Source organism: Pipra filicauda, unplaced genomic scaffold (assembly GCF_003945595.2).
Source record: "Pipra filicauda isolate LSUMZ 115617 unplaced genomic scaffold, ASM394559v2 scaffold13_size5146498_pilon, whole genome shotgun sequence".
Taxonomy (NCBI): domain Eukaryota; kingdom Metazoa; phylum Chordata; class Aves; order Passeriformes; family Pipridae; genus Pipra; species Pipra filicauda.
This window is the reverse complement of record NW_024103874.1, coordinates 2869114-2893939: the sequence shown is the minus strand read 5'-3', so window position 1 is coordinate 2893939 and position 24826 is coordinate 2869114. Positions and strand designations below refer to the sequence as shown.

General features: G+C 40.5%; 2 long non-coding RNA genes across 2 annotated transcripts; both read right to left on the bottom strand.

The window, feature by feature from the left end:
* Positions 1-5856: 5856 nt before the first annotated feature.
* LOC113982344 lies at positions 5857-7149 on the bottom strand. The gene is made up of 2 exons (XR_003538733.2): positions 6796-7149; positions 5857-6234 (listed from the first exon to the last, which is right to left on the bottom strand). It is a non-coding gene; the product is annotated as an uncharacterized LOC113982344 (long non-coding RNA).
* A 13751-nt stretch (positions 7150-20900) lies between these two features.
* Positions 20901-22471, bottom strand: LOC113982343. The gene is made up of 3 exons (XR_005562469.1): positions 22449-22471; positions 22219-22325; positions 20901-20959 (listed from the first exon to the last, which is right to left on the bottom strand). It is a non-coding gene; the product is annotated as an uncharacterized LOC113982343 (long non-coding RNA).
* Between the last annotated feature and the right edge of the window lie 2355 nt (positions 22472-24826).

Sequence of the window (24826 nt, the reverse complement as noted above, 5' to 3'; positions counted from 1 at the left end):
GAATACCAAGTGAATTCATGAAGATTGGTGCTGAATATAAAATTATTCCACTATAGAGGGATACTTCAAAGAAAAAGTTGCTGCAATAAGGAGCTAGCCATAAAAAATATGTCATTCAGTAATAGCTTTTTTATATTCTATGGTTCAGTTCCTGGCAGTTGGTGTGCAATTCTGTTACACATCCCAGCTTTAGGGGGCTTCAAACTTATCTGGGAAAACTTAGTGACTTCATAGTACCATGTGTGTGCCTGGGATTAACTTTTGCTTTCAGAAAAAAAATACAGTGACCACCTATTAAAGTTGAGTAAAAAGTTAAGGGATTCAGGTGTTGTTTATCATTGTTAATATCTTCATTTTAAAATAAAAAGGTATTGATGTTCTTATATATATTTGTTACTGATTGGTCCCAGTAAGATGGCTTTAAGGAGAATTTCTGTAATTGTCTGACTCTGCTCACATGTCAATAACTGCTTGGATTTCCCTTGATGCCAGTGGAAGAGTATGATCTGTGGAGTCTCTCTAGAGTCTATGGACAGGAAAGGTAAAATCCTATTTATTTATCTCTCAGCACCTGGGTGATTGTTACCAGGCTTCAATTTCTAGTGGATTGGGGCTACTCTGTTACCAGTTTTAGGTCTGCGTGTAGGAAGCTTGACTTGGGTTTTAGAAAGACTGAGTTCTCCCATCACTGAGGTTCAACTGGGCCAGAAAAACCCAGTGCAAACCAGCAGTGCTGCCTCATTTTGTGTTCAAAGGTTCCAATATATTGTCCCAGGTAATGGCACTGGTTGGTGCCTGGTCTTGCTCAATCTGATGTATCTAAATATTCATCCCATCACCTCCTGTACAGAGGGCAGGGATTCAACCCACAGCTTTAGCACTATCAGCAATAACCAGGAAGAGAGGAAAACAGATTTGCACACTGAATTCCGTGGACAGATTTCCCAGGACAATTAAATTCTGAATGCACAATCCAGAATACAATATGCAACATGGTAAACTGTGGGTTTATAATTACAGTGAAACCAAAATTGCTGTAATCTAGACATGTTCAGAGTGATGAAACACATTCAAAATCTGCATTGTTATTATCTTCTAACCCAATTTACTACAAGAGTTGATTTTCCAGTCCATTTCTCTGAGTGAGAATCACTGGGATGGAGTACTTAAAATATTCACTCACATTTATTCCAATATTTGTGTACGAATACAAACAGTTCCCATCTCTAAAATTCAAAGATATCTCTCTCACACTCATTTTCCTGTATCCTCCAGCCCAGTACAGCTTCTCAATGCATTCTCCCAAAACATAAGGTGATATATTGGTGTCATTTCCCCGTTCTAGACACCTTGAGATGATGGTTCTTCAGAGAGCAAGTAGTGCTGAAGCTCATAAAATAACAGGAAAAGGGCTTTTACAGAAGGTTAATTTATGCTGCCATCATCTGGGGTAAAGACAAAGGGTTTTTTTGCAGTGTCTGCTCACAGGGTAGCAAAGGGAGGTCCCAGTCCAAGATCAGGAAACAACTTGCTATCACAATGCAATACAAATTACCTTAAAAGTCATATTGAGAGCTAAACTGAGAACAGCTGATTGGTTTATTCAGTTATGGAATAGAAGTAATTTTACTGCTTTTGTTCATTTGTTAACTGAGGGGAGAGAACTGCAAATTTTACTTGACTGAAACCTGAAGGAATCAAACCATGGCTGAAAAAAACTGTGTAAAATTGCTTTGATTTTTATGCAAGAATTAGCCTAAAGGAAGTACAATTGCCAGATATTTTTAAATATGGTTCATCTGACAGCACAATCCTACAGGCTCTGAGGGCTCAGGTAGATTACCTGTGTAAGGACAAAGGAAATGGAAACACAGGGCCCTTTGCAGAATGGGGCTCTGTTGAAAGCAGTCGGGAAAAAAAAGGATTAGGCAGGATGGAGCTGTTGCTCAGGACCATAAATTAGTGCTGGAATTCCCATTCCTGCTGCTTCTCCAATGCAAGGACACAATGCTGCACTAGTGCAGCAGCACAGTCACAAAGGGCTTGTGCTCACCTATCCTCTGGATTCCTTTCCAGGATGGCAGCACAAGGCACTTTGTGGGCTGATCATTGAGATCAAAAAAGATATCTCATAATCAAATTAATATAAAAGCAAGAGTCATTACTGAGACCTCCAAACCTGAATTCCTGTTTAACACTTAACATCAATAGTTTTGTTCAGAACTTAAACCTCCATTTGAGCTGTGTTCTGCATGGTTTGTAGGCTTGGATTTGATGGGGAACCACCAGGTATCATGAGAATGGCTTTTTTCCCCAGTCTCTCAGTGTTGGTGGCACATGTCCAGCCTGTGTGGGGTTTGTGTGGGCTTTACTCTGGAAATAAGAAAGGTCCAGGCTTCACTGGTGATGGAGACATGGGATTCAGCACAGAACGCCCTGGATATATATTTACTTACATCCCAAATATTTGAACTGCTGTGCCTCCATTAAAGCTGGATCTGATGTATTTTCTCAGCAATCTACACCATGATCTTAGTGCAGCTCTAACCTTTGCAGTTCTGGGACAAGGTGGAGCCCCAGTGTCCCACTACCCACAAAACACTGAATCCAGCTTTGGAAAATCCAGGTCCTCCTTAGTAAAATTCACAACATATTGTGGCTTTCCTTTGTCCATTGTGACACACCCTGTGTGTGGAAAGAAAACAAAAATATTGTCATGCTGCATTTTTTACCAGGTAAAACATTTTTAGAGATGCCATTGGGATAAATTTTTTAGTTAGCATTCCAAGCCTTTAGGAGAACAGTATGTGAGCTTTAAATCTTTCTTCACCTTAGCATGTGGGCATCCTCATCTATTAATTTCTATTAATGAATTCTTTGTATTTCTCTTCAGCGTTTATCTTTTATTCCTGCAGTGGATTTTTTGTGTTGAGGGCTGTGGAGGTGTCCCAAAAATTTAGATTTAATTTGGTATCTACAGGGTCTGTTTTTCCTAGGGTGGATTTCAGCCCTTACTCCTCTTCCAATGCAGCAGTTCCCATGAGTGTAGAACTTTCTGAATCCAGGTTATTGCATGGAATGTAAAGATTTCCATGGCCCAGAGTCACTGGAAGGCTGTATCTCCCTTTGTAACTCTAATCTCCATGGTTAGAAACAATGCAATTATCTACCCCTAGACATGATCAGTGAATCTACATTATTTTAAGCAGTTTCCAATCTTGAATCTTGCTGCTTAATACATGGGAATGAGCATGTAATGCAATTTAGGGATCAAAGTCAACATTTGCTGCATTGCCAATGTTATTTATTTTTTAAAAAGAGAAAAAAAAAAAGGAAAGAAAAAAAGAAAGGGATAGATTGAGAAAAATGACATGCACAAAAAGGGATAAAAATACCTTCTTGTAGAAAACTGAGTTACTGAAAGAGATCCAAAGACTTTGGTAATTTGGTTTGTGTTGTATTTGAAATAACCATAACACATCCATCAAGATTAACCAAGCCTGGTGAAATGGCAAATCACATTAACTTGTTAGGCCACCAGGTCAGATTTGTCAAACTGAGGGAACAGAGGCAAGAGACCAAAGATAATCTGTTTGTGCATGTAGCCCTAAATTCTTCTAATAGGAACTGCAATGCCATTATATGGATACTGAGTAGCATCCTCTGAATGCTTCATTGCTCTCTGGGTACAGGGAATGAGCCTAAATAAATGTTTTATTAACACTGATGCTAAGAAATGCAGAGAGGAAAGCATTGGCCATGAACAGCAATTGCAGGTTTTAGTGACAGGACAACAGTGAAGTGTGGGACACCCTTCTGAGTGCCAGCTACTGGCATTGCCTTCGGGAAGTGCTACCTGCATTCCTGTCAGAAATCTGCTGTGCCAGCAGCCCAACCCATCATCTGCAGCCTTAAACCTTTCAGCTCTCCCATCATTATTTTAATTGTGGCCTTATTTTCCCAGTATGTGTCTTAAAGTGTGCAGTTTTCAGCTCTTTATGGTTGCTTTTTGTTTAGTTCACCACTCAGAAAACAGGGGTCAAAGAAATGTATACTGTGACTGAAAACTCAGAATGAATCTTCATCAGGGTTCTGGCACTACCTTGGAGTTTCAAAGCAGATGAACATTGTACAGCACAAACTTGTAATTTGATTTTTAGTTCACCGCTGTTCTGTGTTAATAAAAACCTGAACTAGTCCAGAATTGAGAGCCCATGGTTGGAAAAAGCAGTTTTTAGAGACAATTTCTGTTTGCAGAGGTGTAATAATTTGCTTGGCTCCCACTCAGCACTTCACATTTCTGTTCAGTATGTCACTGGGAAACATGTGGTAATACAGCTTTTCCTGGCAAGGCTGGATCCACTCCAGTATCACTTTTCCTGCAGTGATGAAATCTGCCTCAAAAATTCTCAAAATGATGTGTAGGCAGGGGGTGATGAGTGCTCTGATGAAGGGACTAAAATAAGGAACTGGCTGCCTGGCCATGCATTGCTGTTATCCTTGTTTCCTCTGGAAGCCAGTGAAGAAATTGGAATATCTAACTTGCCATGTGCTGCTGTGTATTCCCCACCTTATTTTCAAACAACCAGGCTGGGATAGAGCTGCTGTGGTTTAAGGAAGGAAGGAAGGACTGAGCTTGGTGTTCTTTAATACCATATCAACCCTGAGAGTGGGTGTGCCCATGGCAATATTAACCAGAATTCATTGTAGGTTTTTCCACTGAGAAAGACTTACTTCCCAACTCTTTTGTAGCTCTAGTTTAATGCCCTTATAAATATCTGTACCTAATGCAAAGAAAGGAATCTATAAATGATGAAAAATAACAAAAAAAATACAAAAAATGTGGACGAAAGACCAGATTCTGGTAGATTTCCTCACTGTGGTTAATATCTTATTCATAAAAAAGTTCCATTTTCAAATTCCAACAGGGTTTTTTTCCTGATGTGTCTTGCCAGGACACTTACCAGTTCATGGCCCCAGTTATCCTGGTGATTCATAATCACTCTGGGATCAGGGAATAGAGCCAGGTCTTCTTCTACCTCTGTCATTTCCAAGCTAACGAGCCCCCTGCTTGTACCAGAAATTCTTGTTACTCTTCCCTAAGTGAACAGTTGTGCATTTTGTGCTCTCACATTTCATCCTATTTCCATTAGTCCAGTTCTAAATGTCACCCAAAGTGTCCTGCAGGATATTCCACTCCTTCTTCACACTGAGGATGTCTCCCAATTACATTTCAGAACCAAATGTCATGAGCATCGTCCCAAGCTTTTGTGTCAGCTTTGTAAGTAAAATGTTATATAAAATATAACACTAATCCATAAGAAAATTCCACCAGCAATCCTCCTCCCTGACTAGAGATTTAACCTGATGGACTCTCTCTGGAGTCAGTGGGGGAAATTTTTCTTATTGGTAGTTTTTATTGTGTTGTAGGCAAAGTAAATGACCGGGGTTGTGAGAAGGGAGAGCTAAAATCAATGGTAAATACTTAGATGCTGAAAGTTAACTGTGTGCTCAATTTTTTAGCTGTAAATATCAGAGGGAAAATCTCCCTCTTAAAACTTTTTGCCTTGAGTGGAATCTTGTTGCCTGTGCATCCTGTTGCCAGAGCAACCTGTACTGGCACTGGAACAGTGGCAAAGATCAGCTGCTGCTTTCAGAACAGGCACAACGACATAAATGTGGGCATTAAGTTAGATTTCTTTATACTAACATTATCTAATTCTATTTTCCTTATTTCGAAAAAAAATATGGATTTTCTATATTTTTTTCCACAGTAGAAATTAGTTGGGAACAGTGAACAGGATTCCTCAGAAAGTAACATGAAGTATAAGAGCTTTTGCTAATTGTTTAATAGTGAACACTATTATGTGAAATATGCAGGGAGAGGCAATGTAATGGTATCAATCTGATGTCCACACCCAAAATTGTAACTGATCCAGCTCGTGAGGGAGGCAAGAAGACTTGAAGGAAAACTTGCAGAAATCTTTTCTGATTCAGCCTTTGATCCTCAGCTCTGCTCAGATCACAGGTCCTACATGCCTCAAACTTCCCAGGTTTAACTACTCCTGGAAACATAAAGGAAGCTCAAAGCACACAAATAAGTGATTCCCATCTGAACAGAAGTCAGGCACTACATCTCTGTGTTCTGCAGCTGAACCTCCTCACACACACACTCCAGTGCCGAGTCAACGAGATGTTTGGTTAGAATTTGACTTTTCGTAGTTTGCTCTGCTGCTGTGGAAAAAAAAAAATGTAGAATTAGTAGAATTATACCTGACAATATCTGGCTCTGTTGGGTTTTGTTCAGTACTGTTATAATAACAATAACAAGTACTGAAAATTGTCAGTCTTAAACAATTGCAGCACCGCAGAGAACAAATAAACCCACACATAAACAAATACTGAAGGATTATCTTCACTTAAAATACAGTGCAGATTATAGTAGAACATATACAAGATTTTAATGTTCAATACAATTAAGTCTTCTGCTGTGCTGTAAACCTTACTGAATATGCTGTGGGAAAATATTACAAAAACTAGTCAACTATTCCCAGCAGACTTTGAATGCTTTTTTTGTGTGTAGCTGCATAAATTAGAATGAATTTTCTTTCATTATAGACAGTAAAAAGGAGGATTAATATGGAAATTTTTTCCGGTGAAAATTTCTATCAGGAATATAGAAAACACAGTGTAACATTGAGCAGATAATCTGAAGAACCTCTTGGCTTTTGACATTTTTGGAAGCACTGTGGGCTTTCTTTTCGGGACCTCTGACACAAGTTTTGTACTACTTACAGTATTTCTCAAACATCCTTCTATTTGATCCAGAGCGATCAATGCAGAGATAGCAGCTGATATTTTTATCCTTTTTGATGTAAATTGTGTCAATCTCTGCTCGTGGACGGTTTCATCAGAATGGCTTTTCAGGCCGGAAATTGCTGCGTTTCCTTCCTTCGGGTTAATCCTATTTCACAGCATATGGTGAGGCAAAGGGTCTGGAAAGCAGGAAAGGGCCCTTACATAACCTGGGCAGGATTGATGTCCTTGAAGTTGGGGTTTTGTGTGACTGGCCTCATCCTGCAGGACTGGGGCACACTGGAGCTCTTAAGGAGCACAGACCAGCTCAGCAAATGCCAGAGCACTTTGCCTGAGTGCCCGGGGGTGTGAACCCCCCTCTGAGCCCGGCTGTGAGTGACAGCCACGTGCAAGGGTGTTCATTTTGATCTCACAATCACAGAATCACAGAATACGCTGAGTTGGAAGGGACTCACAAGCATCATCCAGTCCAATCCTTGGCCCTGCACAGGAGCATCCTCAGAGTCACCCCCTGTGCCCCAGAGCATCATCCAAACCCTCCTGGAGCTCTGGCAGCCTTGGTGCTGTGCCCACTGCCCTGGGGAGCCTGGGCAGTGCCCAACTACCCTCTGGGGGAAAAACCTTTTCCTGAGATCCAACCTAAACCTCCCCTGACACAGCTCCAGACCATTCCCTGGGTCCTGTCCCTGGTCCCCCAGAGCAGAGCTCAGTCCCTGCCCCTCCTCTGCCCCTCCCCAGGCAGTTGTACCTGCACTGAGGTCTCCCCTCAGTCTCCTCTTCTCCAGCTGAACACACCAAGTGCCCTCAGCTGCTCACAGGGCTTCAAATCAAGGTCCTTCCCCATCTTCATTACCCTCCTTTGGACACTTTCTAATACCTTAATATCTTCCTTATATTGTGGTGCCCCAAACTGCCCCAATTTTCCAGGTGAGGCCACCCCAGGTCAGAGCAGAGGGGACAATCCCCTCCCTCCCCCAGCAAGGCTGGGCCCGATGCCCCCCCGGACAGGGACGCCTGAGCTTGTCTGATCTCCATCTAATGTCAGACATGTACAAACAAACCCCAGTGCCCATCAATAGTTCCATCCCTTTCTCCTGACTCAAAACCATTTATCTCCTTGGCTCAGTTTTCCACCTGCACATTTTCCCCTTAAATTCTTTCCCTGTTTTACTGGGAAATTTGCAAACACATGGTCTCTTACAGTTCACTTTGTTCAATATTTCATGTTTTTCAGCTGCTCAGGTCTGAGATACATGTTTTTCCCTCCAGCATGGTACCAGGCAGCACTAACCAGAGGCCACTCTTTATGCTGGGAAGCAAAAAATACAGATATTCTCCCAGGTCATCATTTCAGAGTGATCAATTGCAATGAAAACAGAAAATACAAGGAATGCTTTCCCACTCTACATGCTGCAATGCAAGAGAATTTAGGATTTATCCAAGCTAAAGACATTCATAAAATTTAATTCATATCTACCCAACCTAAATAAAATTAATTCTTTCCAGATTATTCATTTCCAATATTCTACAGCTCATTGCTTCCCCATTCATTCCTTAAACAGAGAAAACCAAGCCCAAAGATGTCATTTCACTCCAATCTTCTGATAGCTCTCAGTGTATTGCAGGGATTGCAGCTTTGGCCCACGATTTTAACTGAATTATTCACAATTCAGACCAGGGCCTGAAGTGTAAAGTTCTAAATGTGTTTGCTAAGAACTGAAATTCATCCCAGCCTGGTTTCTGTCTTCTCAGCTTCTCACATCATGCCTTCCATGAATGTTTGGAGAATTCATTTAAGGGTCAGTTGAAAAAACAGGTGCAAACATACCTGTAAGTCTGAATGGTTCTGTAAGAACCTGTCTAATATTATTCACCATTTTAAGCACAGTTGCTGAGGTTAATTAGATTTACGACCCCTAAAAATTTTAAGTGTCCCTGATGACTTTCTTTCCAACTGATAATTTGGTGTGAGAAACAGAAAAAGAATAACAAATAGACTATGAATAAATAAACTCTTGATATTCATTCATACGAGGACAGAGAATATGTTTCTGACATTTAATTAACTATCTAAACGTCCACAAGATCTATAATAAACCACTTTGCAAGACATCCAAATGTCAGAGAAAAACACATTTTACATGAAGTGTTTTTTTTTACCACTGAAGCTGTGAAGATACAACATTCTTTTAAAAAGACACAGAAAAAACAAGCACATATTTTATCTTGAAAGTACTTTTTCAAAGGCTTCTGAACAGCCAGTTGCTTGCAGTATGACGAGTGGAATTATTCTAATTTATCACACAGGAGTTGGAAACATTAGTTTTACAGATATGCCATGTTGTTCTAGCAGAGTTCATGTCCTGAGACTTGGGCAAACCACTGGGAACATTAAATTGATTCTCTTCCCTGAGTTCACCTGCAACTTTTCACTGGGATCTGAAGATTTTTTAACCTGTATTTAAGTGCTGCAGAAAACCTGTTCTAACCTATTCACATGCACGTTACTTCTGCCTTCCTTTTTTTGTCAAAATCTTGACAACACCCTCTGACCCCTCCAAGGATGTAAGAGGTACTTCACCCCCCTGAAGGCACTCCTTGGCTGGGATCTGGTTGATGGAAGTGCAGGGAAATGTAGAAGGTCCTACAGGGGCCTTTCACATCCTGGGACAGAAGGAAAAGCTGCAGCTCTTTTCTTTCCTTCATGGATTCATCCGGATATTTGGAAAGCTGACTTGCCAAGATGACAAGTGTTGCCAGATTTGCTTTGACTTGTCTCTCTGCTTTTTGAAGATAAATAAACTGGAAGAGCAGTTTGTACGAAAGGTGCTGGAACTATGGTCAGAATGAGATCCATTTGTTGCTATTTTTTTATGGCACCACAGCATTGCTTGAAATGCTGGGAGGTTTTCCCCTCCTTGTCCCAGGAAGATCATGATCCCATAGTCAAAGGTTAACTGAGTGATCTGCAAGGAGGCCTGAGCAGCAGCTAAAGAAGAAAAAAAGATGTGTCATCACTTTGAGAATGAACTGCAAGGGAATACAGCACAAGGAAAATCCTCCAGGCATCACATGGGGGAAGGCTCAGCTGCCAGTTTGCCTCTCTGGGGTGTTGTTTCTGAGCAAGCACATCCTTTCCTCTCATGAGGTATTAAACCCAGAATTAAACTCATTAAAAATGATGCATGTTCCGCTTGACTCCAATACACTCCACCAGTATTTCCATCACTTTAGAGGTGACATTCTGGCCACCTTCTGGAGGCACTGACACCACAGTTGGTGTATTGAGAAGTCCCTCCAGTGCAACTCCTGAGCACTCCCAGCATGACAGCTCTGTCTGGAGTGAGATCACCCCCAGTGCTGTCACCCCCTGCCCTGCCATGACATCACACACGTTGACACCATGTGACACCTCTGTCACAGGATGCTTGGCTGTTCCTTTGTCCAAGGGCAGCAGTTGTAACTGTCCCTGCACTGACACACAAACGCAGCTGTTCTCACATGCCAGTCCCGCCGTGTGTCTGTTGTGTAAATGGACAGTTAATTAAATTGCCTTCGTAGAGCTTTGTAAAAAAATCTATTAAACAAAGAATCCCTGGCATAAACAAACAAACCTGGATCACAGTTTCAGCTCTTTGACCTCTTCAGTGGATTTTCTGCTTTTATCAGGAGAGCTTCTTTACATTTTTCCTAATTTGCCACCAATATTTTAGAAGTTGTTTAAAAAAAAAAAAACTAAAAAGAAGGATGAGATTTGGCACTGATTATTGTAAGTCTGTTCAGAATACAGGAGGAAGGTTAATTAGCTTTTCTGACCTGAAGAGTCTAGGAAGGTATCCCTGGTGACTCACTAATTGCTGCTCAATGCATAATAGTGTCTGTGAAGCAGAGTGCAGGGAGCTAGACACTGATAATAATGTTACTGTGATTTAAAATTCTATACCTGCAAGGACATAATGTTGTTTCAGTACAGCATGCACTCCACTGATAGATCTAAATATTCCCCAACTATTCATTTATTTTATTGGCAATTCTGGTCACTAATCTTAATTTGAATTTATACCAAGTACAACGGTGTTTCTCAGATTGAAAGTAAAATGCTATTTAAGGTACCATCAAAGCATATTCTGAAATTGTTTTCTCATGTGTAATAAACATTTCCATTAAGAGCAGTGTAAGTGCTAGGGTTGACTTATTAATTTATACAAAGAATATATCATTTTTATAAATATAAAGAAAGAATTAGTCCATGTTGGGAAACATATCCCTAAACCGTGGGAAACAGAGACATTGTGTTATCTTTAATAATGGTGTGAGACCAACAGAGCATAGGAATTTTAGGAAACACGTGGGATCAAGCTCAGAGTATCAGATGGATGTTCAGTGTACATGTCCTTCCTTTTGATATTTATCAATTGACATGTAATGATGGGGATTTTAACAGGCAGAATAGATGTGCACTATTAGATCAGTTAATCAGTAGCTGTCAGGTCTGTTTTTTAAAAGTCCCCCAGAGAACAAAATACAAATTAGCTCTTCTTAGAAGATCCTGCAGTGTAGGTTTCTGGATAGCCTTTTGTCTAGAACAAATTTTGAAAGTTTGCTTAGGAACTGTAAACATATTTTTCATGTAAGAGTTTTCTCTGGTGCTTGTGTTGCAACCTTCTTTAAATAGGTATTCTACAGATGCTCTTGGATCAGCTCTAAAACACTTCTTCAGCAATCTGTCCTCCCATAACAGATTCCTACAGGAATATGATCATCCAAGCCTCATTTGCATTAAGCCCATTACTCCCAGTTTCCTGGTCAGTGTTGGAAGAGAAAATGTGTCATTCACAGCTTCAGCTGCATAAATTTGGTACATCAACGAGCTCCATCACACCATGGACTTAACTGATAAACCTCTAATATATAACCAATATTTTCCTCTCAGCAGCTGATAGCACAGTTTAAGGGGGAGTTGTAGTTATCCTGGCCCATCTGTCAGTTTATTCTCCACAGTCCTTCCTTGCACCTCTTCTGCCCTGAGCCAGGTGATAAAATTGAGCCAGACCTACAAATTAGGAGGATGCTGACCCAACAGGAAAACCTCAGGTACCCTTGGCAACACCTCCCCATCCAGGCAGTTGGAGATGAAGAACTAGAAAGGAAAGAATGTCAATGCTCAGACATTTCTTCTGCTAAGGCTGGACATTCTATTCCTGTTCTACTGCTGAGCTATAAATGTAATTCAGCAGCAGGACTGGCAGATCTGCCCTGCCCACTGTGTGTTAGAACAGCTCACCAGGGTCTCAGCTGAGAAGAGACCACAGGGTTTGATCCCTTAGAAGCTTCTGTTCCTCACAGAACAAAATACCCATTCTGGGAAGGTTTCTGCTCTCCCTGGGCAGGCTGTGGGCCTCCTGCTGCATGGACAGCCCACACCTCATACTCCTGTTCTGCAGGGAGCACCAATCAGCATTCCCAACCCCCAAGCAGGTTTGGGAGAAAAGAAGAACAGCTGGTCAGGTCTCCTTTTCTCTCTGTTCCCTGCATGTCTACACCTTGATTCCAGACACAGCCCTGTCTGTCAGCTATTGACAGGAGCAACACAGGTTTGCTTCTGTGCTTTGGCAGCCTGAACCTACACTCCTACTCACTGTGCAGGTTGGTATTTACTAAATCAGCATTATGGCACCCATATCTTTGTCCTGCCCTCCTCTTTTCCCTGTCATTTCTATCTCAGCTCATCAGCTATCCAGCAGCTTGACAGATAAGACGTTGCCAAATCACAAAAGACCTTACCTATATCTCGAATTTCCTGACTTACCTTATTAAGCTGCCATCTGTTGCACAGAATCACACAATGGATGTGTTACAATGCAACCTGACATAATAAGTTACTCCCATGATAAAAGACAAAAGACATGCAAAAAGTGACTGTTTTTCTTATCATTGAAGCAGCTCTCAAAGCAGACAGGAGATCAAGTCAGTTGAATCTACCCTGTATTTAATTTAACACAAATTAAACCAGATGGCTACTAATGTAGGGAATATAATTTTTAGGCTTTTTCTCAAAAGTATTCTCTCTGTAATACAGCCCTTTGTTCACTACATTCTCTTACTGCTCATTGAATGTGAATTATTTTCATCACATAAAATGAAATCCTGAGTTCTTGTCCAGGACCAAGTTTTCTTTCCTTTATTCACCTCCTAAACATCATGCATGAATTATCCACAACATGACTCTGCTGCCCCTCCTTGGAGGACTTTTATGTCCCACCATAAAGTCTCTGGTTTTGGTGTTTCAGATAAGAAAACTCGTAGCCCCTCTCACTGCTGGGTTGGTTACTGGGATAGTGGAGATTTGAGCACTTTCCAGGCCTCAGTGTTGCACAGTTATAAACTTCTGTCAGGTCCAGCAAGATTATTCATCAACACATTGGAGCTTTGCTCCATGCACAGATTTTGTAGATTCCTCTGCAAACACTGAGGGATTGCTCAATACAACGTGGCTGAAATGAGCTGATAATCCCAGCCAGATTTCCCTTAGATCCCCAGCTTTGCTTGAAATGAATATATATGTTCTCTTTTGTCTATATCCTGTTCATTTGCTTTAGATTATTCTGTTTGCATTATCCTATTTTTAAGCTTTTCTTAGCAACAAGGAGAACTAGAAATGTCATTTAAGCAAAGCTTAGATTTCCAGTGCATCCATGGTTCACCTTAAAACAAAATCAAATTACTTTCAGTGAAGTTATATGATTTAGTATATGTGAGACACCTTCTCTTTCAGCCTTTCACTGCTAAAATTTTCCCCAAACCCTGAATTGCTCATGTGTGTCTAGGAGTGCATTTGGTTTGCCACTGAGTTCTAAATGTCCTCATGTGTGTGCCCTGTTCTTGGAGCTCCCTTGAGTGGGGAGACTGGGAAGGTGAAACACCTGAAAGAGTTGAAGCCATTACTATGAGCCTTAATATGAGGGAATCAATCCCCAAACTCTCCAGTTCTGAGTAGAGACAGGTCCAAGCTGCCTCCTCTTCCATGACCAGTCTGTGCCTCAGAGGTGGGTGGTGGATTTGTCTGTAATTTAGACCAGACTTACAGAGCTGGCCTGGCCCCCCAGGAGCCCTGGCCCTACTCAGGCATCCCAGACTTCCACCAGTGCAGGTAAGTTCTAGCTCGGATTCGTTGTCCCTATTCCAAACATCTGACGAGTTCAGGCAATTCTGGGGGACAAACAGCAGGAGGAGGATGGACAATCCACTCCAGATTGTGAGAAGCATGAGGTTAAAATTGCTGGCAGGATACTCTAGGGAACCCAGGTCTTACCTGAGGAAAACTACTGATTTTTATCCATAGTTTATGTGAAATTCCAGTTGTTCTAAATACACATAATTTGTTTTAAGTCAGCAAAGTGGAGTTTTCAGAAATATTAGTTGTTAAGGGTACCTGGGGGAGGTAATTTAGTTCTCTCAGGTTTACTGGGTGGGGGCTCATGCCAAAGTTGTTTAATTTTTCCAGCTGGAGCCTCCAGGTAGCTGAACCTGCCAACAGCTGGCAGAGGGGTTCCACCAGGTACCCCATTCCTTGGGTAGAGGCTTTTTATGTCACCTCTCATCATGATGTCTGAGTAATGAGGACACATATCTTCTTTGGGGTTTCCTTTTTGTCTCCTATCTTCCCAAAACACCACCATAATCCTGAGGTAACAACACAGCAGAGTCAAAAGATAGGCACTAAAATGAGGTTCTTATCTGCAGTTTTATTATCCCGTGCAATATTCTTGCAGAAAATTACTTTCTGAAATGTGCTACGCTGCTCCTTGGCTCTCCAGGGCTCTATTCACAATTTTCTGTAAGTGATTTTTGTTTAATTTGTAGCAATGGAGGGATAGATATCTTTCACCCTGACTTTTATCAGCTTAATTGTAGCTATAAGAAACGTCCAGGCCAGCTGACTTGTCACTACTGAGAGTAAAATAATGGGGCATTGTTTGCTTTCCTGTTTCTGTAAGTTATGGTGGCTAAACTGGTTTCTAAGTTCGTGTAGCTTCATCCTAAATAAATGCTTAATTTTAATATGAATTAATTTTTAGCTAGAGGAAGGCAGTGTTGCCTGTAGTCCTTGTTCCTAATTACTGAAAAGAGAACTCCCATTTTTCAGTTTTTGCCCTTGTCTACTTAAGCCTCTGCTTTCAGAGAGCAAAAAGTGTGTGTGTATGACCCCAAATGTGTTTTGAGGGAAAGCCCATCTGGTTTTAATATATTGATACAGCACTTTAATAGGGTTTACTTTAATAAAGCCTCACCTGAGGTAATACTCTGACTTGGCCACATCCCTTCAAAGTGCAGACAGGCCAGAGAGGAGCAAGAAAGACCAGAAGTGTACAGGAGAAGTGAAGGTTTGAGCTTAACATGCTGCAAAAAGGATATAAACTGTTTTCCATGGGCTTGCTGGAAATGGCAAGAAATAACGGGCTTAAATTGTAGCAAGGAACAGACATTAAGAAAACTTGTTTAATGATAAGGACAGAGAGCAGTGGTCTCAGTGAGGAGGCTGGGAATTCTCTGCATATTTTTCAAATACACACTGTACAGGTATCTCTCAGAAATGCTGTGTGTACCTGCTGTTTGTGAGCAAGGACAGCGTTCATGTTTTGCAAGTCCCACTTTCTTGCCATTTTTTCTCCACTCTGATAGATGGGGGAAGTGGATATGAGGATGTTGCTGCTCTGACTGTCAGCTCAGTCCCCCTCCTTCAGAAACCTGTTCTGAACAGAACCCTTCCCACACTTGGGCTGGGGCAAGGAATTCCCTGAAAGAAAACCTGCTGCTTGGTGAGGTTGTACACTGGTTCTTGTAGAGACTTCAGCAACATGTGCAGGATCTACCAGATCCATGGAAATGTGTCCTGTGAATTTTAGTGCTTGGGGGGGTTCTGCAGAGGGAAGGGGAGGTGCCTCACCTTGGCCATCTGCTTTCTGTCTGGGGTATTTTTGGCAGCATCTACCAAGGTTTTCATCTCAGGAAGTTGCTTTTCTTCTCCCCCTTTGTTGCATCTTCAAGGGTAGATTCCCTGTCACATATTAGAGAAGTACAATCTTCCTGGCTTCTGGAAATTCTGTGCAGTATTTCAAATTAAAATGTTTTCACATGAAGATACTGGAATGTTGGTTTTTGCATCAAACAAAAAAAAAAAGGACATAGTGATGCTTCTTGGATTGCTTTTAGAACAAATCTTGCTTGTAGCTTTGAAAATGTTCCCCTACACCCAATGGAAAGCTAAAAATATCTATGAATAAGTTAACACCTGAAAATGTAGGTTTCTGCACATGGTTACATAAATTCTAAAAGGAAATTTTTTCACTATGTTTGAATTTCATGCATAAACCTCCTTGGGAAAAAGTTCCATCCCAGTAACAGCAAGGTTTAGGTTCAAGTAAACATTTTTCTCTGCACATGGCACATAAAAACCCCAATTTCAAACAACTAGACCAATATCCACAGCTTGTTTCTTTTTTACCCACAGTTAATCCCTTAATTCTCAAGTAGGCCACGGCCACAAGCTTTTCTGGTAAACAAATTATGATTTTGTTTGTTTACTTTCATTATAATTACTGACTCAATTGCTTTGAATAAAGCAGTCTAATAGTGGTTGACATAAAAAGTGATATTTTTTTCCCCTCAGGTTTCTTAGTTAATCTCTGATTGATGACATCCAGGGCAAAAAAATGAGCTAAATCATATATTTTTAAAAATTTATTACAATACACAAAAAAAAAAGGATAAAAAATCCAACTCCCAAAACATGGAATTTAGTCCACTGTAAGAAAATAGGTGATTTTAATAATGCTTGTAGAGTTATTTGACCAAAATCTAACAGAAACTAACCCATGCTTAGCTATTCTCTGCTTTTCCTCCATGGTAATTCATCATAATGTATTAATATATATCAGCTTTTCCTACTATTAAGGCTCCATACTGTGACTAATCTCATTCATTTTTACACTCCCTGAAGGAGCTGTTTCATTGTCCTCTGCAAAAGAGCCTTTTACAAACGTCTCCACGGGGCAGATTGACACAAAACCCCCTAATGGCTCCTTGGAATGTTCTGGAGGGTGTCCTGGGGGGGAACATTTAATGGCTTATTTATGTTGTGAACTGCACTCCCCAAACCAGCTGTACCAGGAATGTGGGAAGCGACATTCCAAGGGTAGGTCAGACCACGCTGAGCCAGGATGGCCTTGGATGCAGTAAAACATCTTGGAAATTTGAGTGAAGTGGCTTGTCCTGGGCATGGCCAGGAATGTGCTTGGAAAGCACAGCAACTCGTGCACTGGGAATAACAATGAGAGGGAAAAACCAGCAGATGCTTCTCTGAACCCCCTGAGATTTGGGGTTTAACCCACCCCAGCAGATTTCACAGCTCAGCTTAGTGGAGAGTTTGCTGGAAGAGCCATTTGCTTGGAATATCTCCCTCCTATGGACCTTCTGTGGCTTTCTACAACTGCACATGTTTTAGCACAGTTAAGCACAGCAAATTAAAGAGTGCTTTAATTTGTACCAACCTACATGTTGGCAGGAAAGTTCTGTGACGTTAATAAAAGCTATCAAGCACCAGCAAATCATGAAAACGTTCCTTGTTTCCATATTTCTTGCAAATGACTCTGGCCAACTTAATTCCTTATAGTTTTCTTCTAAGTTCTAACCTCTACTCAGAAAAACAGTAATATTAACACCTGTCAAAAATATTGCAGAACTGGAATTCTTGGTGATTTCTTGGAAGGCATGTGCATGGTATTCTCAAGCCTGAATCATATCAAACAATTATATAGGGCTCAAATGGCAAAAGGAATTTCAAAAACCCAGACAAAGGTCAGTAGGATGATAACTGTATTTCACCTGAATTGTTGCCATTAATTCCTCAAGTTGTTTTGATAGGGTTGTTAAAACCCCATGGCTCATCTAAGGGAATTTGTCTTGGTGGCTAAGCCAGTCCAAAATCACATTTTAATTTGGTTCTGTTGCTATAACATGTGACCTTGCTAAGGCAGAGCTCATCACTCCCAGTGTGCTGAAAATGGAATTATTTGTCTGTTAACATTATCTCTCTGCAAAGGAAAGGCAATGTATCAGATAGTGAAGTTTTAGAGACCGTAACTGGTGAATTTGGAAACTACCATAAAATACCTGCTATTTTTGGGGAATAAAACTTCAAAATCTTCAAGGCATAATCACATTTTCCTGAGTACCTGCATCTCATGGCACTCCTGGAGTCGTTTGCTGGAGCGAATGCTCTGTGCACGCAGTGCACTGGTTGCAGAATGAATCTCTGAACAGCCCTAGAAAGTTTGTGTGTGTGTTTACAGCTCCTCAGTGCAGCTCCTGGTTTTGTCTTCATTGGTTTTGGTTTTTAGAAGTGTTTCTACAGAGATTCGAGGTGCTGGTCTCAGGATGAATTGGGATTTTCAGCTCTCTGCAGGACTTTGTTCCCAGCCCTGATGAGACTCATAAGTGGTTACATCCTGCATGTGTATTCATCTCATGTGTACTCCTATATATGTGTGCAGAGAATCTAAACAAAAATAATAAATACAAAGAAGGAAATGTTATTGTTATCTACAGCAAAGATGTTTCCTGCAAAAACTTTTGTTACTTAAAGTGTCCCAAGCCTGGAAACAAAACTCCACAAAATTTTAAGGTAAAAAGAACTGTTTAAAGTGCTGTTTATTCCACCCCATCTGTCATGTGGCTTTTATTGTTTTGTTTGACTCTATTCTTTGAACCAGATTCAACCTTGACTCTTGGGTCGCTTCTGGAAAGGCACTGGACCAAGGTTCAGTTCCAAAAATTCAATTCTTGGTCTTAGTTCTGTTTTCTTTTGAAGTTCCAAGTTTGGCTTTGGATCTTTCTATGACACAGTTCTGCATCAATAAAATTGCTTGGTTGGTTTTTCAGTTGTTTTGTTTTCTATAAAAAACCAAAAAGTCATCACTTATATTTATCATATTTTAGTAGGATTATTTGGCTTGAGTAAATGTTCTTGTTTTATTTCTGTTCTCTAAGTGTCTGATAGGAGTTTAACCTGAGTGAGGAATAAAGAAATGGTGGTTTGGAGAACAATTTTTAAAATGGTGCTTTTATTTCTGCCTCATTTGAAGTTCAATAAAGCTGTTGCAGTAATTTGATTCTCAGCTGAAGACAAGCAGAAGGCTCATACTTGGACAACCATATATCATCCAGTAATTGTTACTTTATTGAAAATGCTGATTACATGGAACTATCTTGCATACTAAAGCAATCTCTTTACTTCATAACTATGTAAAAGCTCATAAATAAACAAGTCTAATAGCTACAGCAAATGCCACATTTCAAATCTGATTTCTCTCTAGAAAGCATCTTGTTCAAGCCTCTGCTTAAAGGAGGGTCAAGGACTGTCCACTTAGAGGTTCAATATCAAGGATGGAAACTCCACAACATCTCTGTGCAAAAAAGGTTTCCTGATGTTTCAATGGAATTTCCTGCATTTCAGCTGGGCTCCTGTCCTTGGGCAGGTGAGAGTCACAGGCCAGTAGTTCCTCTGATCCTCCTCCTTACACTTCTTGTTTTCTTCCCATCTCAGAAGTCTCCCCTGATCTCCAGAGCCCCCTGTGTTTTCTCTTCTGAATCAGCAGCCAACTTCTGCTGGAGATAATGTCTCCTGATCAATAAAAGCCCTCTGGTACTCTGGGTATCCATCCACTGTCATCACAAACACTCTTGATCTTCACTTTGAAATCACACATTTGAATTGCAGGAAAATTCATTCTCTCCCTGCCTAGTCTTAGTTTAAACTTGGATTTCTCTCGGCAAAATCTTTGTTCTTCCCTCTTCCTTTTGGGTGACTTTTTTCTGAATCTAGAACTCAGGAAATGTTAGGTCTGGTTGCCTTCAGCCAAACATTGTCATTGTAAGTGTAATCGTGATTCATCATCCCCCAGAAACCTCTAATATGAACATCTGTCTGTTAATGAATTGTTTGGCTGAGTCACAAACTTACCAGACAAGGATGGGAAGCCTTTTGTGTTTAGTTGAGTGATTAAGTCCTTTGTTCACTGCCCAGCCCTCACTTAGTTTTCACATCTCACAAGTCTGAGCAATTCCTTCAAGGAAATGCCCTCTCAGGGAGCGAACAGCCTGGTATGATGTGGCAGTGGGATGCAGTTGAACCCTACCTAATATTTACAGAAAAAGGCACTAAATAATTACAGAGAACATTTGCATGAGCAGAAGGCAGAAAGGACACCCTTTGGATGAGTGAGTTGATCAGGACATGTGTGGGGCAGAGAGTATGGGGAAGAAGGGAATGACCTGTTCTTTTGCAGTGTTTAAGACACAGTGTGATGTATATTATAGCAAAGTTATTTTATCATCTATTTATAGACAGAGTGTTTAGGAGCCTTTCTTCAATCCCCTGTAAAAGCAGAGCTTTTGGGGTTTTCTTGGGAACAATGAGGGTGCAATACTTTGTGGTGTTTTTAACAGGATACCTGGGAATGGGCTTAAGGGGCTCAAAGACCACGATGCTGACAATGAAAGCAGTGACCAAACAGCCCTGGAATTGAAGCAGAGTGTGTGATCCCACACTCTGATGGCCAGAGGGGTGTAACTGGGGGTGTTGGCTGTGTCGGGGTCTGACAGTGGAATCCCGATGTAGGAACTGCCTGGAATGTTCTCCTGATTCTCTTGGGAGGGGAAGCTTTAAGCCCCAGTGACAGAAGCTCTGTTACAGTGGCTGATGCTGGTGTTGGTTCATTCCCAGGAGTGGCATGTTTGATTTTATATGTTATTTTATGCTTGTACCTCCAGCTGAGCTGTGGTACAGCCAGGTTTGGTGTTTACCTCTGCACAGTTCTTAGGCTTCACCCTTTAGAAAATCTCTCTCTCTAAATACCAACACAGTGTGACATCCATAATTGGAATCTTATTCAAGCTGCTACATTGATTTAGTTCTGTTGGATAAACTGATGTTAAACTGAATTTACTTAAATTTGTGAAATAACTTATTTCAATCAGATCCACATTACTTGCTTACTCACCCAAAGAATTTCATTGAAGAACAGAGTGGATCAAATTCTCTTCTTACAGAAGCAGTAGCAAATTAGAATAACTCCACCTAAAGCTTTGGAATAAACAAATTTAACATAAATAAATCCCTAGGCCAGAAATACATCTCTGAAACCTGAGCTCACTCTTTCTTTCCCTTGTTCAAAGTAAAATTAAGCAAATGGTTGAATGCCTTCCTAAATCAGGGCAGAAGATTGAAGTCTGATCCACTTAAGCTACTTGCTTAAGCTAAGGTAGAAGTGGAATACCTGGCTTCTTTTTCAAAGTGATAAGTCTATTAGAAAAAGGAACAAAATCTTTCTTTTTCCTTCTTAATTCTCTGTAGAAATTTCCATGTAATATATTCTTAGCATACGTGTATGTACAGAAGTGACTGTTTATATCTGGGTTATCCTGCTCAGTAAGAACAGGCTTCTATTTCCAAATTTCAGTGAATTATTCTTGAGGGAATCTGACATCTTCTAGGAAACCTAGCTGGCAAAAGTAATAAGTAGTAATAAAGCAGAAGGAATCTTCGTAATCTCAAGATTAATGGATAAAATGTTTATGCTGAGGGGTCTCTTCATCAACAAACTGCTGTTTGCACCTATTTGCATTTTAATGGTTACCCTAGTTCTGAAGTTAAAATTACAGACTTTTCCCAGCTGCTCTTTAAATGCTACATTATAATTTTGAGGAAGCATCATACGTAATTATATTTAATAGACACAGAATTGATTGAAACACTTAACAAAAACAAAAAGCCCAGACCTAATTTTGTAAACATGTTATTGTACAGTAACCCCCAATGAGTTTGTTCTTAAATCTCCTAATTAATTTTTAATTAAAAAGCTCAAAGATGCTATTATACTTCTTGTTGTAAATGGCAGTCTTATGTAAGCATAAACGACTTAGCTGCTCAGACAAATATCTCCCATTAAAATCCCTGTTAATGAGAACTCCTGAACACAGTATTCCAGAGATTTAAGCAGTGGCAGCACTAAAATAGTCTAAATATCACATGGGGGGTTGTTATTTTTTACTCCTCCTTTCTTTTTTGATTTTACCAACTCCACAGTAGGTTTGCAGGTGATAAGATGTCCGAATTTCCACTTAGGAGGGTCAATCCTCTCCCCATTGCCATTACCAGACTTCCCATGGCATTAACTAGGAAGTGACAGGGCTGGTCCAACTCACCCCTGTTTATGGGAGGGCAAATGGACACCAGAGCAATAAGTTTTGATGCAGATTTGCTTCATTAAATAGATGAACACTCCTTAATGAAACACCCACCCAGTGAAGAAAAACACACACCAACCAAATTCCCACCATCACCTAGAGAAGAGATGCAGCTTTCCATGAGTTTAGTCCATCTCCTCATTAGATCCAGGCAGAGGATCCGAGGCAGGAGCTGGAACACAGCGTGTTGCTGGAGGGATGGGCTGATGGCACAAATGGAGGATTATTAATAGCAGAAAAACAGCAAGTGCTCCTTTCAGAGAGGCATCTTTAATAGCAGGGGGAAAACACTTGAGACAAAATCTCATTTGCTATGTTTTTCTTACATTTTTAGCCAAGAAGGGATGGGAGGTGGAACTGCAGTGATTTCTATGGTTTAATTATGTCTTCTCGATGGTTATTAACACAGCACAGAAAAGCAGCAGAATTTAGAAGGCTGGAAGTTGTGAGCTCAGTTTTGCAAAGCTGCAGTTTTTATTTTAAAACATGGAAAGTTTTGTTGTTAGGATGAGGGATTAAAAATAATGATGGTTCTCCATAAAATCAATTCCCAGTAGCTTCCCTCTCATAACTTTATCAAGTTCTTGATATTTTGGAAATGGAAGCTGGTACCAAAATCACTCAGGCTCTTTAGAACCGTTACAGAACATTTTTCTGCTGAATTAATACTTCTCTGGTGTTGAAGGCAACAGTTCCAAAACCTTTTTGAGTTCCTGGAATGCTCCAGCTCCTCTCGTATAGCTCAGTGTCTCTGTGATGCTACAAATGAGACGTGTCACAGTCAATATTGCCCGTTGCTAATGGCAGGATTCTACAGCCATGAGTGATTTTGTCATTTTGGTTTTTTTGTTAAGATCTGTAAGAGTTACAGATCATAAGCCTGAGGTGTAAATGGTATTCAAATCACCTGCTCTAAAATTGCCCCCAGGAGAGGTTTACCTTGGAGGGAGCTGGATTATGAGAGTGTGCAGCTCATAGCACTCCAAAGGGAAACTTGTCTTCTCTCTTTCAGAAGCTGCTGCAGCAAATGCAAGAAAACCAGCAAACTGTGTGCTGGAGCTTGACTGTATTTTAGATATTTTTATCACTTACATTATCCTGAGCTTCTACAGGTCTGGGGATTTGAAATTCTCTTCCTTAGCAAACCTCAGACAAATTTTTTCTGTCGGCAGAGGTGGAACAAGTCTCACAGGTGCCATGGTTTGTACTTTCCCAGTGGGAGGAAATCCCTGTTTCCCTTAATACTTCAGAACTTTCTCACGTACAGTTTCTCACAGTCCCACTCTTTCCAATCCATACACAGCTCTAAAGAAAACCAGGGGTATCTGAGTACTGTTTCTGTAGCTTCTCTCCTATTTCTCCCAAAAGCCAGACACTTGGCATCCTTAATCTGTGCATAAACCCTTGTGTTTGGTACTTCAGGCTTTCTGAAAACCCTCAAATTCCATGGCAAGCCAACTACAAAGGCTTGTGTACCATTGTGTCTGAGATGGTGGCAGCTGTTCCTCGTTTGCAGAAGAGATGTTTAAGTGTCTAAGAGAAGCCTATTTCCCATTACATTTAACTCTTAACAATGCCTTTTGCTAATCTGTGGGAGAAAGAAGTTCAGGTCCCATTGTTCCACCTGAGAGGCCCGAAGATGTGATGAAAATCAGTGTAGGAGCAGCCAAAATACTTGGAGGGCTGTGTATGCACTTGAGTATCTCTTCTTTGCCAGAGCTCTGAGCCTCCTGTAAGAGCACCAGCTGTGCAACTTGTCCACCCAGCTGATGGCACTTCAAACCTGCTTAGCTTCAGAAATTACTTGCCTGTGTAATCTAATTTTACCCAATGTTCTGTTTAGAAATAAGTCCATTTACCACTCCCAGATTGTTAGTTTCCTGATTTAATAGTGAACTGTTGAAGAAAAAGCAGTGTTTCTCCCTCATAACTCATGCTTTCATCCCACTTGTTCATACTCCAGTAATTGAAATTACAGTTTTATAATCGTGCAGACATTGATGATTTTGCAAATGGAGGATTATTAATAGCATAAAAACAAGAAGGACCTCTTCTCAAAATGTTATTCCAGCAAAAAAGAACTAGAAAAATATGCTTGATTATTTCTTCACTTTTTTTGTACATTCTTCACATTTTAATTAGGCAGAAAAAGTAGATAAGATTTTCTTTCATCAGCATGAATATTAGTGAATCATAGCAAAAAAGAAACTGATGGAACATATTACAAGTCATAAACTTAAGGGTTTTCAAATTCTCTTGACTTTAAGGTTTAAAAGAACTATTGCGAAAAGAAATACAAATGAAACTTCGTTGGTGCTTCAATATAAATTGGTTGGGGGGGGTTCTGTACATTTAAGTGAAAATTATGTGCTTGATTTAATTTTATAGAAGAGAGAAAAATTTCTGTCTATAGATGCCTTTACTGTTACTTTCCCAAACCTGACATTCCCATAGACTTTGCAACAGGCAGGATCTTCTGGCAGGATCTTTTGGTCTTTTAGCAAATTACAGGTGGTGAGTCTATTCAAACACCCAAAGTATTTGAATATCTGCTTGGAAGGAGAGAGCTGGTCAGGGATTTTGCCTCGTGCTTTGCTGGGAGGTCTGGGGAGCAGAAGTTGGGAGCACCAGTCCAGAGAAGGGGAATAAGGAACAATAAAGACAGTGAGATCACCAGGAGGCAGTTTTAACAGAAAACATTGGA